At 45.7% G+C, this 18,206-nt stretch overlaps 1 protein-coding gene across 6 annotated transcripts in view; it reads right to left on the reverse strand.

Moving 5' to 3' along the window:
• The window catches only part of EXTL3 (exostosin like glycosyltransferase 3), a 173,361-nt gene that overhangs the window by 118,464 nt on the left and 36,691 nt on the right, over window positions 1–18,206 (reverse strand). For all 6 annotated transcript variants that reach the window (XM_030446711.1, XM_030446710.1, XM_030446709.1 and 3 more), the window contains exon 2: window positions 4,077–4,151. The gene's annotated coding sequence lies outside the window, so the exon portion shown is untranslated. The remainder of the gene's footprint in view (window positions 1–4,076; window positions 4,152–18,206) is intronic.

Below are 18,206 nucleotides of genomic sequence, written 5' to 3' on the forward strand. Positions count from 1 at the left end.
AGGGCACCAACAGGCCTGAATGACTGTAGGGGTTCTTTGGTTTTAAAAAGCAGGAGGGAAGCACTGGGGAAGGTGGCAAAGAGGAAAAAAGGAAGAAAATCCCAGTGGCAGGAATAGCCACGGAGCTGGGAGCTGTGGGAGAGGATGCCCCAGGACTCAGGACAGGGAAAGCACAGGGAAAGTCTGCTCTGGATGGTCCATGGAGCTCTGAGTCAGTGCTGAGGAAAACACCTAAGTGCTTCTCAGCTGAACAAGGGCTCAGGTTTCTCAGGATGCCCATAGGGCAGGACCTGTGGGAGCTCCTTGTGGGAGCACTGATTCAGCTTAGGGCAGCACAGAAGCCACAGATATGAGTCAGGGCAGATCTACAAAACCACAGACCTGACACAGCCCCAGGCACCTCACTCTGCAGCCCTGAGCCTACAGCCCTGGACATTAAGCTCTTAATCATGCTGTATTCCAGTTCTACCTTTTGGAAGCACTAATAAAATAAATATGACTTAATGCAGAGTATGGAGGGGTGTGCCTTGCCCCACAGAACTGTTCTGGTTGGACAAGACCTTTAAGATCAGAGAGTCCAATCATTAACCTAACTACTTAGTCCAGGAGCTAAACCACATTCCTAAGCAGCACATCTCTACTTCTTTTAAACACCTCCAGGGATGATGATTCAGCCACCACCCTGGGCACCTTGTTCCAGTGTTTAATTACCCTTTCAGTGAAGAAGTTTATTCTAATATTCAACCTAAACCTCTCCTGGAACAACTTGAGGCTATTTTGCTCTTGTCTTGTTGCTTGTTTCGAGGGAGAACCTTGCAGAACCAGTACCTGTTTGATGACACTGATTTATATTTATCTAAATAAAACTAGTTCTCTCTTATGATATCATTTTCCCTTTTAATCAATGGGGAGGGGGAGGTGGCTTAACATCCTGAGTGTTTCTTGTCCCCATTTAGAAGATGCAGTAATTTAGTTTCACAAAACTACAGCAGGATGGGAAGATCCATCCCAGATCCTGGCTGACAGCTTTAGCACAAAGCTACACAATGTCTGCCAGGGCTCCTTGTTAAACACAATACTGTTCTAGTGACTCAGTGTGCTGGAATGTATCAGCTTTATTCATAGCTTTTCTGATTCAATTTTTAGATTAGACACAAACTTCCTCTTTTTTTGGAAAAAAAAGACCACCTAAGTCTCTGGTTTATTATTATGTGGAGTCTATCAAATTCCTAGGTTCTCTTCTGGGTTTATGAATACAGAAAACTAAAGCAAAAGGACAGGCCCTCAAAAACCTGATGGCTCTTTCAAGCTTTTAATAAGCAGGATGGGAAGAACATTCCAGAGGAGAAACAGGAGATGTGCACCATGACCAAAAATTCCTGTCCAAAGGATTGAGGACAGAAAAGGATCAAAGGCACAGAGCATCTTCTGTAATAACAGTTGAATTAATTAGGATATTTTAGTCTGGAAAAGAGACAGGGAGATGGTAGGGACCTACAGAACCCAGCACAGAACTGGCACACATGCAAACAACAATTCCCTAACCAGGAGCTTGCTGCAATGAAGAGAGGGCTGCAGGTTCAGTTACCAAAAGGAGATGGTTCATCACATGAATGCCTGGTGACAGCACAGAGGCCAAAAGCACACTGTGGGTTCAGATAAGAGGTAAATAAATTGATGTGAGCTGAAAGCCATTGCTGTTGGCACTCCTGGAGCCAGGACAGACCCCTGGCCTCCCAGAGCTCAGGTTTTGTTTGCTGTGTCCTGAGTTTTTAATAAGTCTGTAGCACCTTCTGAGAAGAAAAGCAGCAAGAAGCAGGAATTCATCACCCCCACAAATCCTCCCTGCAATAACAAACTAATTGCTCTTGCTTAGGCTTCTTAATTACAGTTGTGAGCAAAGTACACACACACACACACACACAAGCCTGGTGCTTGCACAGGAACCATCAGACCCACTCTGAATTCTGTGCAGATGATGCCACAGTCTCTTAGGAAGGGACCTGCAACACAACCTCCAGCAGTACCTAGGCTTTGCTGCCAAGCCAGGAAGCCTCAGGCAATGCTTGCAGAAGAGTCTCCTGAAAGCATTTGTACATTCCAGCCACAGCCTGGTTATTTAGGTATTTAGTGCCACAGAGACATAAGAATGACTTGTTAAGGAGTGAAAACAGGTTATTTTCCCCTTTCTCTTCCCTGGCAATCCCAGACTCTGTTTCTAGCAACTCTTCTATTCCAGCTCTCTGCCAAGCACAGCCCTCCTCTCCACTATCTCCTTCTGACCAGACTTCATACATTAATTTCTTTCTTTAACCACAAATCTCTGCCCTGTGAATGGATTCCAGACCTGAAATCCTTGTCTCCTAGGTTCATCCTTCCAACCATCAGGCCCAAAAACACACACACAGCTTCTGAAGGTCACTGCTGAGCCTGCTGCACGGGATGCCAGCAGTAAGAGCTGTTCTGCTGGCCAAATTATGCCCTCGGGGAAGCCTCCGCAGCCCTGTGGCCTTCTGTGGATAGCACAGCTGTCAGGCTGCAGCTTCTACGTTCTAAAGATATGCAAGGGAGAAAGAGAATTCAATGGTATTGACTTATTTCAGCTCCTGAAGTCAGCCAATCTGACTCTAAACACACGTTGGGATTAGATCTGTCAATTAAGACCACAGCACGATGGCACTTTTGGTCAATAACAGCATCATTTGTTCTTCACATGACCTCTCTGCTACTTCCAGTTTTATTATTCACCACTGGGTTTGTTACAGGAGCTGTGTGCCAGCTGAGAGGAGAGGCCCCACTGTGCTTGGCATAGAACAGAAGTAGGGTAAAAAGACTGCTCTGAATCCAACAAGCTCAATCAGTGCTGGAGTTAAGTAGGAAGAGAACATCTGAACCAAGGACATCCTGCAGGTCATGCTATACTGGTCAGAGAGAGAAGTTAAGATGCTACAAATAAATAATAATTTTTTTCCCCCTTGTTGCACAGAAGCACAAGAATTCTCTGCCCTGTTCTCAGGCTGTACTTAAACCAACCTGCTGACACACTCCATCCTCCAAGTGTATTTATTTTGTCCTTGCCCCTTTGTTAATGAACACCCTCAATGTTAAAACTCATCATCCCATGGTATCCTTAGGGGAGTCACCAGCTGGGAGTGTTCCAATAAATTTAATTGAACAGAGGTCTGGGTCAGTCAGTGCAGCTTCCCCCCCTCACCTGCTGTGTCTGCACCTGCATTTTACACTCAGGAGCAGAGTGTCCTCTTCTCTTGCAGAGCCTACAGTGAGCAGTTAACTATTTCACTCTGGCTCTACCACTTCACCAGATGGGCCAAAATTTTCCAGTTAACCCATGCTTACTAGCTAGGATCTCTGACAGTAGCAAGTTTAAAAACATTTGTAGACATCTCCTAAAGCAGAGCCTGTTGGTACAGCCTATCACCATGCATGCAAGTTATTTTAATGTGTAAAAACTCCCCGTGAAATAACAATTTTCTCCTTTACTTTCAGAACAAAACTGTCATCCTTACCATGAACCAGGCAACACTTTCCAGTTCTTTTTTATTGCCCTTTCCAGCCCACAAGTCAAGCCAAGCCTCACTTGTCTGATTTCACAGCATGCCTTTATGAGCATCCACCCTCATCCACCCTCCTCACTGAGTGCAACATCTGCACCAAGGCTGGAGCAGAGGAGGTGAAGCTTTGCTCTCCTGACCCTAGAGCTCCTCTTGCTCTGCAGCACAGGAAGCTGCACAGGACACTGCTAAATTATGTGGCAACACCTTCAGTGCTGATTCCTCACAGCCCTGAGCAGGTCCAAGACATAACTGCAGCAGTTCTCTGCTCTGCTGAAACGTGCACACTACTGGCAATGGGTTACAAAGAAAATTTATCACTTCAAATAAAAAGAGCTGGAGCCACCAACATTCACCTCTCCCAAAACAAGAGTTAAGCTAAGAGAGGTTGTTTTTCAGGAAAATATTGTCCAAAGCATCCAGACAATGTTGCTCCCCAGTGAAGTCAGTTTTAAGCCCACAGAAGGCACTACAGAAATGTTCTTGAGATGTTAAGGTACTCACTGTACAAGATGATCAACTGGAAAACTGGAATCTGTCCCTCTTCTGTCCCCAGCTCTCTACTCATTTGTCTGGAGCCTGTTAGAGAGGAAAAAAATTGTAAATATAGACAAAAATGACAAAAAAAAAAAAAAAAAAAAAAAAAAAAAAATAGGCCAGCTGAGCAATGCACCATAGGCACAGACACCCAAACAAAAGGTTGCAAAGCTCACAACAAAGTCTCTCAAGCAAATTCTGTGATGTTTGAAACAACTGGCACTGGCTGCCTCTGGAGGTTCTCAAGAAGGTCAGACCTGACCCAACCCAAAAGTAAAGCAAGATGCATTCATGTAAAAGACAGCAGCAATAGCTACACAAAACCAGTCACTGCAGAGGCAGAGATTCACATGTGCTGGTCACTGAAGTGCCATCATTACAGATATTTTCCTCACTGGACAGAAGAACTTTGTCAAGACAGAGTCCTGAAGCACTAGATGGGATCTTATCTAGCACCAAAGAAGTTCCTTTTAACACATCTGTTGTTCCAACACAGTTTATCCCCTTACTAAGGAGCCACCCATCAACAAAACCCATTAAGCAAAGGCTTGTCCCCAGAATGATGTTGGGATGCAGAGAAAAGGAAAAGCCCTTGCTAGACAAACATGCTAGTATACATCACACACAGACCAATTATGCTTCAGGGAGACATTAAATCCCCATTCAATTAATGGAGACACCTCTTAAGATAAGCATTAAATAATTCCCTACCATGTAGCAAGACAACTGGCTTCTTCACTAAAATGGAGAGAAATAACTCCATATCTCTCTACCAACAAATTCCCAATCAAAACTTGCACTTCAAACTACAAGAGATGAGTAAGGAGGGATGAGGGGCACGAATGTTACTACTGCAGTGCTATTGTATCCTTATATTAAAGACTCCTCATCAAAAAATTAAATGAAATGGATGCCTGTCATGTTTATCAATAATGGAGCTAATGGTTTTTATGTAAATGCCATTACTTTCAGCCAGACCTGCAAGAGACTCAAGCCATATAGCCCCATCTCCCCCTGCAAGTGACTCCCCTCCAGGCAGCCAATCTAAATGCAAATTACAATCAAACAGCAAACCCAAGAATTTTCTGAATGATACTGAAAATGTAAAACCAGGGGCAAAGAATATGTATTTGAGAACAACCCTCCTCTTCTGGGAAGACCTCCTGATCTCACACTGCTTTTTCCTCCTGAATATATATAAAAATGAATATAACTTGGTTCTTATTTGCAGCCAGATTATTTACCTATACAGCAAAGAGTATAATCTTCCATTCTGTTGCCCTTGGTGTTAAAAAAGGGGTGGGGAAGTTTAGACAAGTTGTTTACTTACAGAGATGTCATCCCCAGGACAAGAGCATCCCAACAACAGCAAAGATATTCAGAGTGATTGAAAAGCCCCAGTTGGACTTTGCAGAATAAATGGCATTTGTATTTTGGGGGGAAATTTCTCCTTGGAATGGAGTTGTTTGTGTACTTGGAAGCAGAATGTGTTACCACAGGATGGTTATTAGGAAGCAGAGATATAAAACTGTTGCCACCATTCTTGTGCTTTTCTGAAGAACATTTAAACCCCAATCCCTAGCTGGAACATGTGTGAGGTCAGGTGCTCTGTTGGCACTGATTAAAACAAGGTATTAATTAATTAATCTGGAAAAAAAACAAACCCTACTATTAGAAACTGCTCTGTTTTGTAGGAATGTTTTGCACAAAGGAGAACCTAATGATCCAAACAGGCCAGAAATCTGAGAAGCTGACCACAGCACAAACCTGCAAGTGAGTCCCAGAGGGGACTTGCTCCACAAGCAGCTAAACACCAAAACTGCCATTCCCAGGAGGAGCACCACATCCTCAGAGGATGCAGCTAATTAACAACATAGCTACAGACAGGCTCGTTACACGGGTGAGGAGCTTCGTGCTTTGTATGTTTTGAAAGTGCATACTACAGGAATAGTCATAGAGCAGAACCTTGGTAATTAACACTAATAACCAAGAGACAACTTGTGCAAACAGCTGGGGTTTGGAAATTGTATACTGAGAGGGCAGGCAAAGCTGGGAAGGAGAGAGACAACAAGATCAGAAGTTAAATAATTTTAAATTGTCCCTTAATATCTGTGAATGAACGTGCAGACTGTAAATAAAGCACCTCTTAACTCTGCAAGGATAAGGCTGAGAGCCCTGCAGCTGTTGAGGCTGGAGAAGAAAAGGCTGAGAGAGGATCTGATCAATGTCTCTAAATATCTGAGGGGTGGGTGTCAGGAGGAAGGGGCCAATCTCTTGTTGGGGGTGCCCAGGAACAGGACAAGGAATAATGGGTTGGAGCTGGAACAGAGGAAGTTCCAGTTCAAGTTGAGGAGAAACTTGTGGAGTGTGAGGGTGAGGGAGCCCTGACCCAGGCTGCCCAGAGAGGTTGTAGAGTCTCCTTCTCTGGAGCCTTTCCAAACCCCCCTGGATGTGTTCTGTGTGTCCTGCCCTGGGGGATCCTGCTGGGGCAGGGGGTTGGACTGGGTGAGCTCTGGAGGTCCCTTCCACCTCCTGGCATTCAATGATTCTCAAGCCCTGCTAAATCTGATGAGTAAGGTTTTACCACCCATCTGAAGAGGTCATTAAATTAAAAAATACAACCCAGACTACCTTCCCTCAGATGCTCTTCCCATGGGCCAGGATTTCAGAGAAATTAACCTTTCTTTTCAGCTGTTCTGGCATGGTTAAATAATTACATAGAATCATAGAATAATTTGGGTTGGAAGGGAGCTCTATAGCTCACCGAATCCCACCCCTTGCAGTCAGCAGGGACACCCTCACCCAGATCAGGGTGCTCAGAGCCTCCTTAAGCCTCACCTTGAACATCTCCAGGGATGAGGCCTCAACAACCTCCCTGGGCACCCTGTGCCATTGTTCCACTGCCCTCATGGGACACAACTTGTTCCTCACACCCAATCTAAAGCTGCTCTTCTCTAATTTAAACCCATTGCCCCTCATCCTATCACACACAGTCCCTCTCCACCCTTCCTGTAGCCCCTTCAAATGCTGGAAGGTCACTGTTAGGTCTCCCCAGAACCTTCTTTTCTCCAGGCTGAACAACCCCAGTTCTCTCAGAATGTAAACTCACAGATCTGTTGTTTTACAGACCAAAACTCAGGCTTTTCAATTCTGGATCATAACTTGGAATTGCTAAGTTTTCCTTCTTTTCCTTCTCTTCCTCTATACAAGAAAGAAGGTGAAGCAAGTCCTGGTGTGAAGCCACACAATAGTCTTCCCTAGAGAAAGGAGACCAACTTAGAGAGTCAGCACACTGACCACACACAGGATCAACCTGTGAGCAGTGAAAAAAAGAAAAATAAAAGAAGCCCTTCCAAAACAAACACATTTTTTCTCATTTTCCCTTACTGGGACATTTCAGCAAGGCAGTTCACAGCACAAGCCTGCAAACAGATGTCCTGGCAGAAGAGGTGAGTGGCAGTGCTGGGACACAGAAGTGTTGGGACATGGCTTCAGCTCGGGGAGAGGACTCAGCCACTCCAGAAAACACACTGTGCAACCTCCCAGTGGTGCCTGGGTGACAGTGCCACTCAGCCACAAGGGATTTCACACCCAGCCACCATGTGCAAGCATAATCTGATTTAGCAGCCGTAGCCTGACTTCAGCTGTCAAACCACAACCACGGTACATTTGCTGCTCGTGGTGTGCTTGCAAACCAGAGCTGTTCCTCTAGCAAAGCTTTTTCCTCCCAGAGCCAAAAGGTTCAAAATCAGGAAGCTTGCTCCAAATCAGAAATGTGTATTTGTAGCTCAGGGCCCAGCAGTGCCACATGCACCCCTGCTGCCTTTCAAACACGGCTGCACACAACCTCAACCCCCGACTTAGCCAAGAAGTTGGGTGCCAGCAATAGATTTCCCTTCAGCTGGCAGCAGCTTCCAACCATCCCTTGAATTCTGCAAAGGGAAGGAGCAAAATTGGAAACATTTCCCCCTGCAAACAGCTTCCTAATGGCCCCTGCTCTCAGCTGTCCAACTCAAGCTGATGCTAAGCTTCCTCAGCATCATAGTTTTGATTTCTGCTTTTCCTCCCCCAAAACACTTTCCATCCTCAGACTCAGCCCGTGCCTTCCCCTCCTAAAGCTCAGGGCTTTCCCTTTTCAAGAGTTCAGGTTTCTGCACGGTGAATTGGGCTGCTGAGCAGCCTTTTCTTCCTGCCTTTTGTGAGAGGCTTCACACTATGATGAATGTGTAGAAATGCAAAGCAGAAGTCCATACAAAAAGCAGTTAGTGTGTGAGGTGGTCTTGTCTTAAAAAGAAGAGAGGCAGGAATGACTTTCTGCCTCATTTAAGATCCCCACTCTGCATTTTTATTAGATATGTTTAGACACTAATTTTTGCTTTTTAAAAAACAAACAAACAAAAAAACACCACAAAAATAAAATGTTATATTCATAATTTATGGCCTTGGAGCAGTCACATGGATATAAATGAAAATAGGCACAGCACAGTCTCTAAACACAGGCATGGAAATGACTTTGTGTGCACATGATACAGAAAATTTCAGGTAATCCCAATGCATGCAAAGGTGTGACAGGATGTAGCTACTGCAGGGCTGTCTCCTGTCCCCATTCTCTTGCCTCAGACACACCTGAGCCCATCACAGATGCTACAGAAGACAGCAAAGGGGAGGAAGAGTGACTCCTGCTTGCTCCTGATGAACACAAACTCACAAACCCTTTCTGTGCTTCTTCCTAGGGAAAAGGAACTGCCTGCTTTCCACATTGCCTGCAGGCAAAAGGTCCAACTAATGCTGAACTCTGCAGCATATTGTCCCAAAGGCATCTCAGAGCTTGCTTGAGCACTGCTTGGAAACATCAACACTGGACTTCTCACCACTGCCTTCTGCCAGGATCTCATCACCCCTTGCACTCATTTCTCCAGTGCTTGTATTTCTCTTTTTTCTGGCTTCATTGCAGAGTTTGAGAGTGAGCAAGCTGTCCAGTGCACTGAAAAGCTATCGTGCTGTACTCATCTATAGTGGAGAAACTGAGGCATGAAGAGGCACCTTCTGCCTAAATTAATTTCCTATCTCGGAGGGAAAACTGAGCTGATAAACCCAACCATCAGCCTCTTCCCCACCAAGTGTCTCCTAGGGCAGTGCTGCAGCTCAGCATCCCTCCAGACAGCTTCTTCCTTGTCCTGTAGCCTCTGTCCTGCAAGAAACATGCAGCTCCAAGAGAAAACTTCTTGCAAAAGCAAAAGTCAATGTATATAATTCTGGCTTGCACAAAACAGGAATTACTGATGTAAATTATACCTCCCTACTTTAACAGCAATGATAAATTATGGCAAATAAGATCCACGGACACTTGCACTGAACAAAACAAGGAGGCACACCCAGAGCAAGCATGCCTCCCAACCACTAAAACCACATTTCTATGCTGTACGTGGGCAGCAACTGCTGTCCAGAATATTTTAACAGCATAAACTGTTGTACTTGCTGTACAAGTAAAAAAAAAAAAAATCCCCAAATACTACAACATAAAAAAACTCCAAACCTGAATAAATTCCTCCTCGTGGTCAAAGCCAGAACATAAAAAAACAAGCAATATAATTATTTCCACACAAGAAGGAAAATAGAACTATAAGAACATACCTACAGGAAGAAACAAGCCTCCAAAGCTGGATTGGCAAAATAGTTCAGGGGCTTCTGTGTAGGTCCACAAAATCTCAGCAAAAATTGGGAAGAACAAAAACCACAGGTGAGCCAACTTCAGGGCTGACAACTTGCTGCAGAGCCCATAGCACCCCTTCCTCAGCCCCCTACCACTAGCTGGATAAAAAAACCAACACAAATCACCTCTGCCCAGCAGCTCAACAGCAGTGAGGGCAGCTGCAACACATGCTGCCTCCATTTCAAGTACTGGCTCCATTTTTGCCCCCCATTTGTGACCCCCAGGATGGCCTCCACTGAGGCAGTGTCCCAAAGCAGAGCCTGCAGTAACGGGTGTCCTAACTACTGCACATCCTTCTGCACCTGATCTTGTTTAAGCTTGCCTAAGTTTACCCCTTTTTGGGGTGGCTTCTGCTACAAGCAGGAAGAAAAAACAGTTCCCTGCCTTTTGCATCGAGCAGAAAGCAGATGAACCCCACCAGGGAATGCTACTCCACCCACCTGCCCGGAGATGCTCATCCATGAGAAGTACACACCACTCCCTTCATCCCAAGGGGTGCATCCAGCCCAGGTTCCCCAGCTAGGATAACACTCCACCCAAAATCCTTGAAGGCTGCAGGCAAACAAACCTTCAGCAGGAGCAGAACCAGGCTCTCACCCCTCTGTGCCTCCCCCAGCTAGAGGAAGCACAGCTCGGACACGCTCGCCCTTCGTGGACACGTAAAAAGCACTTAAAGGAGAATTTTTTTTCCCCTCCCTTCACTTTGTTTTAAAAGGCTGAAGAATTTCCTCTGTGAATGCTCCCAATTGTGGCTCATGCTGGGTTATTTTTAAAAGCACAGAATCAGATTTTTCAAGACCCTGAATGAGAAAATGCAGAGCTTTTATTAAGCAATAATAGCCCGACAATGGGCACGATTTCCCAAGGGTCTGAACACCACAGCTGACAATGAGCTTTATTCCTCCACAAAAACCCCTTCACGGGCCTGGAGGGTTTGCTTTGTATGATCCAGGCTGAAGTTAGAGAGTTAAACCAAAAAGCCCTGTGGTAATTTTCAGTGTGATTTCCTCAACCAGTGCACATCTGATCAGAGAGACAAAAACCACTGGGAAAAGACCCTTTGCACCACTTCATTCCCTCCTTTGCCAGTGCAGGGAGAGCCCTCTGAGCTTGCTACCAGGACATCACCCCATCCAGCTGGACCTTTTTCTTGCCACTCTTTCCAGGATCAGGAGAGTGAAACAGAGCTCTTCAACACTCTTCATTGATATTTGAACCATCACACAATGAGTCTCACTAAAATGGCCAGAAATAGGGTTTAGAATTCAAGACCTGCTACCACGTGGTATACTCGGCTCCAGTGACCACATCAGCTCTTCCTTCCAACAAGGAGGAAGTTGCAACTATGAGGAGCTTGGACAGTCTCCAAAAGTAGCCAGCACCCAAGGTTTGGCCTTCTCTAAGCCACTTGTCATCCATTAAGGGGTTGTAGTTGGCCACAACCAATTACCAGCACACCTAAACTAGCTGGGCTGGCTCTCTCTGTAGCTAGCAAAAGCAGCAGGCACTTTGGGGCACATAAAACTTGATTGGTTCAAGATGCCTTCTTAGGAGAAGATGAATTTGCTACAGAAATGGTTGTTTTTCTCTGCTGACTGTAAAGTATACATCAGAAAAAGACAATTAAAAAAAATGGGGAAATGAAATAACTACATTTGTACAGAAGAGTCCCAACCTAAATACCACCCACTCAAATGCTGCTCTCACCTAACACAGTAAAAAGCCCAACACCATAATTCCATTAGCTCTTTAAACCAAAAGCAGAGTATTCCCACCCTCCCATCATCTCTCCAGCATCCATCTCCCAAGCAAAAAAAACTAACCTTGCAAGCAAGAAGAAAGTTTAGATTCAATCCCATCACTTCCCAGCCTGGTCTACCACAGAGCCAGGAGAAAGAGACCACAGGACCTCTTTTTTTTGCAACTTACCACAACTTCAAAAAAACATTTCCTAATCTGTCAGTCAGTCAGTCTGTAACCAAGAGAGCTCATGCCCAAAAGGAGAAAATACCCTTCAGAAATACCTGCAGCACTCCTGCTGCTGGTGCACGCTCACCAGAACAACCACCACAAACTACAGATGTGATACCTGCACCTGCAGCACTTCCTTCCCTCCTTCCACCACTCACAGAGCTACAGACACTGGGAAACAGTTTCAAGTTTGTCTACACTTCCTAAAGGAGAGATGGAAAAGGTGTTCAGAGGATTTAATTAAAAACATGCTTCATGCCCTTCCCTTTTCCAGCCCTGCCTGCAAAATTTGAAAGAACACCAATAGGCTGTATCATCCTTTGCCTTCTTTACTGTAAACCTCAGGCTCTTGACCCAATGTAATCCCTCAACTTGGCTTAAAATGCTGCTGCAAAATTATTAATGATCTGCTTGTCTGTAAAATGTCTGTTATATGTGCAAGCAACTTATATGCTGTCCAGAAAAGCATGCAAAACCATTTGGTTTGGGCTGGAAGGAACCTTCAAGATCATAAAGATCCAACCCCTCTGCCATGGTCAGGGACACCTCCCCCAGCCCAGGGTGCTCCAAGCCCCATCCAACCTGGGCTGAGACACTGCCAGGGATGGGGCAGCCACAGCTTCCTTGGGAAACCTGTTCCAGTGTCTCACCACCCTCAAACTGAAGAATTTTTTCCTCATGTCCAACCTCAATCTCCCCTCTTCAGGTTTTAACCCATTCCCCCTTGTCTCCTCCCATCACAGAGGACATCGCCCTTCAGAGGATTCACAGGAGCGCTTTTTGTGTGGCAACATCTGTAAATCAAAGCATATTATTTTCCACCCTCATAATCAAGAGATTTGCTGGATTATCTAGAGATCTGTCTGATGGGGACAGACAAAGCTGTTGAACCTCGTGCAGCTGACTGAAAGGCACACTCAGGCAAAGAGCTGACTCGTGACAGTGAGCAATAACCACGGCCCTTTTGGCGCTCGCTTCCAATTAGCGAAGCTCTCGGTACAAGGAGGAGAGAGCCCATCTCAGCACCAGGAGTGGCCACAGGTGACAAACGTCCCTGCCAGCAGCTGCTGGTTGGCAGACAAGCCGCCGTCCCCATTCCACGAAGTGAGGATCAGAGGCAGACTGCAGTCAGGGCTTCATCTGCAGTCAACGAGAAGCCAGGGAGACCGGAATATCATTAGGGAGACAGACAGCAGAACTGCAAAAGGCAGCCTTGACAACCAGCCATTAACCAGCTGGATTTCAAGGCCAGATTCCAAAGTGCTCCTCAGCATCCAAACGCCTCATCCCCCTCTATTCTGCTCGAGTGAGACCTCACCCAGGGTACTGCATCCTGTTCTGGGCTCCCCAGTTGAAGAAGGACAGGGATTTACTTGAGAGGGTACAACCGAGGGCTGCGAGGATGATGAAGGGACTGAAACATCATTTATGAAGAAAGGCTGAGGAGCCTGGGGTTGTTTAGTCTGGAGAGGAGAAGACTGAGAAGGGATTAATTAATGTGTATAAATATATAAGGAACAACCTCTTCTCACTTGTGTCCTGTGGCAGGACAAGGGGCAACAGATTCAAGATAGAGCACAGGGAGTTCCACCTCAACATGAGGAAGAATTTCTTTACTGTAAGGGTTACAGAGCCCTGGAACAGTCTCCCCAGAGAGGTTGTGGAGTCTCCTTCTCTGGAGACTTTCAGGACCCCTCTGGATGCATTTCTGAGTGACCTGCCCTAGTTTTGCTCCTGCTCTGGCAGGGGGGTTGGACTCAAGGATCTTCATAGGTCCCTTCCAACCCCTGACATCCTGTGATTCTCTGACATACCATTAGCAGAAGAAGTGGGTATATCAGCTGGCTAAACAACTAATCCTACCCAGATGCTAAAAGTACCAGCAAACAGGTCAGTCACACTTACCCTACACCATTCAGAGCCCTCCAATGGGGAACAGTCACACACCACCACTCCTGCACCTGGGTAAATGGTTTGAGAGGTTCCTCATGGACACAAATCCATTTGCCAAATGACACTTCCATTTGGTGGCTCAGGGGAAGGCAAATTGCAGTCCACCTTGCTGCTGAGAAGCCTTTTCACTGCCACCTTTCCAAATCATGTTCTGCAACAAGTAATTCACTCCAACATGTGTAGAAGCAAAAATGCCCCTCAGCATTAATAGCAATTTTACTATAACTAGGTTATAGTAATCTTATTTTTCTTTAGATTAGGGAAACTTCATTGTACAACCCTACAAATTATTATACAACTCTACAGTTATTATACAACTCTACAAATTACTTAAATGAGGCAAAGAAAGCTCATTATTCCTTTCCTACTCCAGCCATCATGCCTGCCTGGGACAGTACACACAACACAACCAAATACAGATGTTACCTTTCATAGCACTATAACAGCTATTTATTTGCCTACAGAGGATCCAAGCATGTACCTCAAAAGCCTGTGTAAAAGATGCTCCAGTATTTGGAACAACCAGTGACTGGAAAGTTATTCCAGGTACTTTAAGGGACACCAATTTCCAGAGTGGCAGCTGGCAGCATCTTTGGAAGGATTCAGGAGTGAATTGTATTGAGCCTTTGCTGTCATCAATGACCTTTACAGTAATACAATAAATATTTTAGCATATAATGAATTTGCTGCATTACATTTGCTCTCTGGGCTACTGAAGATCAGCTCGGAATTGATCCACTGTAGGCATAAAGCTCCCACAAAGCTATAAGCTACAATGGAGATCTTACTGCCTGAATCAAAATTGCAGCAAAAAGGTGGGGGAGTGAAGAGAGAAAAAAAAAATCAAAAAAACCCAAACCAAAACCAAACCAACTCATGAGCTCACCATTTACATAAACTTTCACCAGCAGTGGGATGCAGGATCCCAAGCAGAAGTGGTCCTGAAGCTGCATCACAATTTTTTTTGGATCCCCAGATTCATTCAAGTCAGCACCAAGCCTCTCAAAAACAGCCTCAACCCTCCACAAGCTTCCCAGGAGCTTGAAGGACAGGCACAGTACCTCTGAAACATGAGGGAAGTTGCATGTTTTAGCTCCACTTCTGCCATCAGCTCACTGGAATGACTCGTGTGACCTCAGACACCTCTCTGCATCTCCATTTCTGTCTGCTTGGAGGTGTCAGTGCTTTGTCATTTTGCAACAGCACCTCAAAAACACATGGAGTTGTCCATATCTCCTCAAACCAAGGGAAGAAGATGCCATGGACTCTTTGTATCTACCCTGATCTCTGCAGAGAGCGAATCATCCACAGAACATATGAAGCCAGCAGAGACCAGCACTGTGTCTGCTGATCTATGCCAAAACCTCAGCCAGCCAGATTGTATCTTTTTTTGGTTTTCTTCTTCTTTTTTGATCTCATTTTCAACAATTAAAAAAAAAAAAAAATCATCCCAGGGGTATGGCAACAGACCAGAACACAGACGATCATTTCAAGGCATCTGTAATAGCACATAATTAACAACTACTCCTCAATTTTGTCTTATGACCTCACTCATTAGGAAGAGTTTTTATCACCCTCAAATAACATCTTGACAAACACTCTCCCCCACGTCTCCACCAAGTCTTTCCTTACTGCCACCACAAGCCTGAGGCTTCTTTCCTCCCCCTGAGAGGTAAGATCTTAATTCCCTCTACCATCTGCAGTGAAACTGTGTAGACACACGTGCCAAACAAACAGGAATTACACCATTAATTTCAGCTTAGTCAGCTCATGCTACACTCATTCAATATTCAACAGATATTTAGTAAGGATTACAATTTATTGAAATTCAGTGCCCTGGCCCAGGGGAACAGCTGTAGTTAAGGATGAGAGGGACGGGAGGACACAGTGCTTGGGATCTGGGGGATAAACACCAGATAACCACAACAAAGGAGCTGAGGGAACAGAAGGACCAGTGTCAGGGAATGGTGGGGGCTGGAAGGGACCTCTGCAGCTCATCTAATCAAACACCCTGCCAGAGCAGGATTACCCAGAGCAGGTCACACAGGAACATGTCCAGGAGGGTTCTGAAGGTCATCACCTCTCTGGGCAGCCTGGGCCAGGGCTCTGTTCCACTCACACCAATGAAGTTTTGCCTTATTTTCCAGTTGCACCTCCTGTGTCCCAGTTGGTGACCATTGCCCCTTGTCCTCTCACTGGACACCACTGAAAAGACTCTGGTCCCATCCTCCTGACACCACCCTTGAGATATTTAGAAGTCTCTATCAGCTCCTCCCTCAGTCTCCTCCAGGCTGAACATTCCCAGCTCCCTCAGCCTTTCCTCATGGGGCAGCAGCTCCTGTCCCATCACCATCTCAGTGCCTCTGGGATGGACTATCTCCAGGACTTCCTTGTCCTTCATGAACTGGGGAGCCCAGAACTGGATCCAGAATTCCAGATGGGGACTCAGCAGGGCAGAGCAGAGGCCCAGAAGAACCTCCCTTGACCTGCTGGCCATGCTCTTCTTGATGCAGCCCAGGATGCCATTGGCCTTCTTGGCCACCAGGACACATTTCTAGCTCATGGGCATCCTCTTGGCCACCAGGACTCCCAGGTCTTTTTCCAGAGAGCTCCTCTCCTGCAGGTCAGCCCCTAAACTGTACGGATACATAGGGTTGTAATTCCTCAGATGCAGTACTCCAAGTTTGCCCTTGTTGAATTTCATTAGGTTTCTCCCTGCCCAACTCTCCAGCCTGTCCAGGTGACAGTGAATGGCAGCACAGCCTTCTGGGCTGCCAGCCACTCCTCCCAGCTTTGTGTCTTCTGAGATTATAGAATGATTTGGGTGGGAAGGGAGCTCTAAAGCTCCCCCAGTCCAACCCCCTGCAGTATCAGGGACACCCTCACCCAGATCAGGGTGCTCAGAGCCTCCTTAAGCCTCACCTTGAACATCTCCAGGGATGAGGCCTCAACCACCTCCCTGGGCACCCTGTGCCATTGTTCCACTGCCCTCATGGGACACAACTTGTTCCTCACATCCAATCTAAAGCTGCCCTTCTCTAATTTAAACCCATTGCCCCTCATCCTATCACTCCAGGCCCTTGCACACAGTCCCTCTCCACCCTTCCTGTAGCCCCTTCAGATACTGGAAGGTCACTGTTAGGTCTCCCCAGAGCCTTCTTTTCTCCAGACTGAACAAGATGAGTCCACCAAACCAGGACTGCTTCATGAGGAACATCCAGAACAACACCATATGTGAGGGAGATCTTTCAGAGAGGCAGGGCTGCCCAGGCAATCAGACAAAAGTCCTGTTGTCTGAACCAGTCCACAAGTTCTCAGCTCAACCCCATCTCTGCTAGCTATAGGGCAGTACAACTCACACAGGGAGCTCCAGCTAAATCCAGCCTCCATCACAAAACTGCATCTCACAGCAGTTCTCAAGAGCAGTTCGTGTTTTCTGCTATCCTCACAGCTGTGCCACAGCTGGCAGAGAATGAGGAAATTCTAAGGAAAAGGATTTGTGTGAAAATAATGCCAAAGAGGAGGAAGTCAAGTCAGTGAGCAGAGCATGAATAAAATAATAACAAACAGAACAGACCAAGCACAACTTCAGCAAACATTGCAACTGGCCCAACTACTCTTACTTTTAGTTTTTCAAGAGAAATCATGGGAAAAAAATTCAGAAAGCACCAATTGCTGGAGAGTCTCTCAGCTTCCCACCCCTTTGTGCAATTTTTCTAAGCTTCTGAAATTCAGTTGTTTCAAATAAGCAAATCCCAGCAGATATTGCTGCTGTGAGCCAGCAATGTCTCCTCACAGATGTGATCTCTCCCGAAGTGATGTTTTCCTGAGCAACATCTCCAGCCCAAGCACAGCGTCAGCTTTCTGCCAGCACTGTTTAAAGGAAGAAAAACTGCTGAACCCACCCAGCATGCCAAGTTGGTTAATGACACAGCAATGAAATAGGTTTGCCCCAGATTGTGTCAGCTTTCATTAGAAGCATGCCTGAAGTTAGAAGGCTGACATTTTTTGCCCTTTGCAACAAAAAACAGCCAGAGAAGATGGAAGGAATTCCTTTCACTGCAACTTAAATTTCTCCTTATAGCATCTTCTTCCCACCTCCACCATCACTTTTAACCCCACTGCATGTGCTGGTTCATCCTGCTAGCTGACAAAGTTCTTTACTCGCACAAGCCCTTGGAAATGGTGCCAAGATTAAAGCTTAAAGGAATAGGTCAGTAAAAAAATAACCAGTGGGAAGAAAAAAAAAAAAAAGGGTTGATACAAATATCCACAACCAACCACAGTAAGTCCCCTCCTGTCAGCACACATGAAGTATCACAGGGGTCAGAGCTACCACCAGCAGAGAAAGCTGCTCATGAAATTCAAAGCTACCTGTGTTAAAACTAGGTTTTCCTTGTTTTGTACATAACTGTCTGGAAGAGGAGAGGCCAAACACTCAATAAACAGTCCATGTGCAA

This window comes from Calypte anna, chromosome 3 (assembly GCF_003957555.1).
Source record: "Calypte anna isolate BGI_N300 chromosome 3, bCalAnn1_v1.p, whole genome shotgun sequence".
NCBI classification, from domain to species: Eukaryota; Metazoa; Chordata; class Aves; order Apodiformes; family Trochilidae; genus Calypte; species Calypte anna.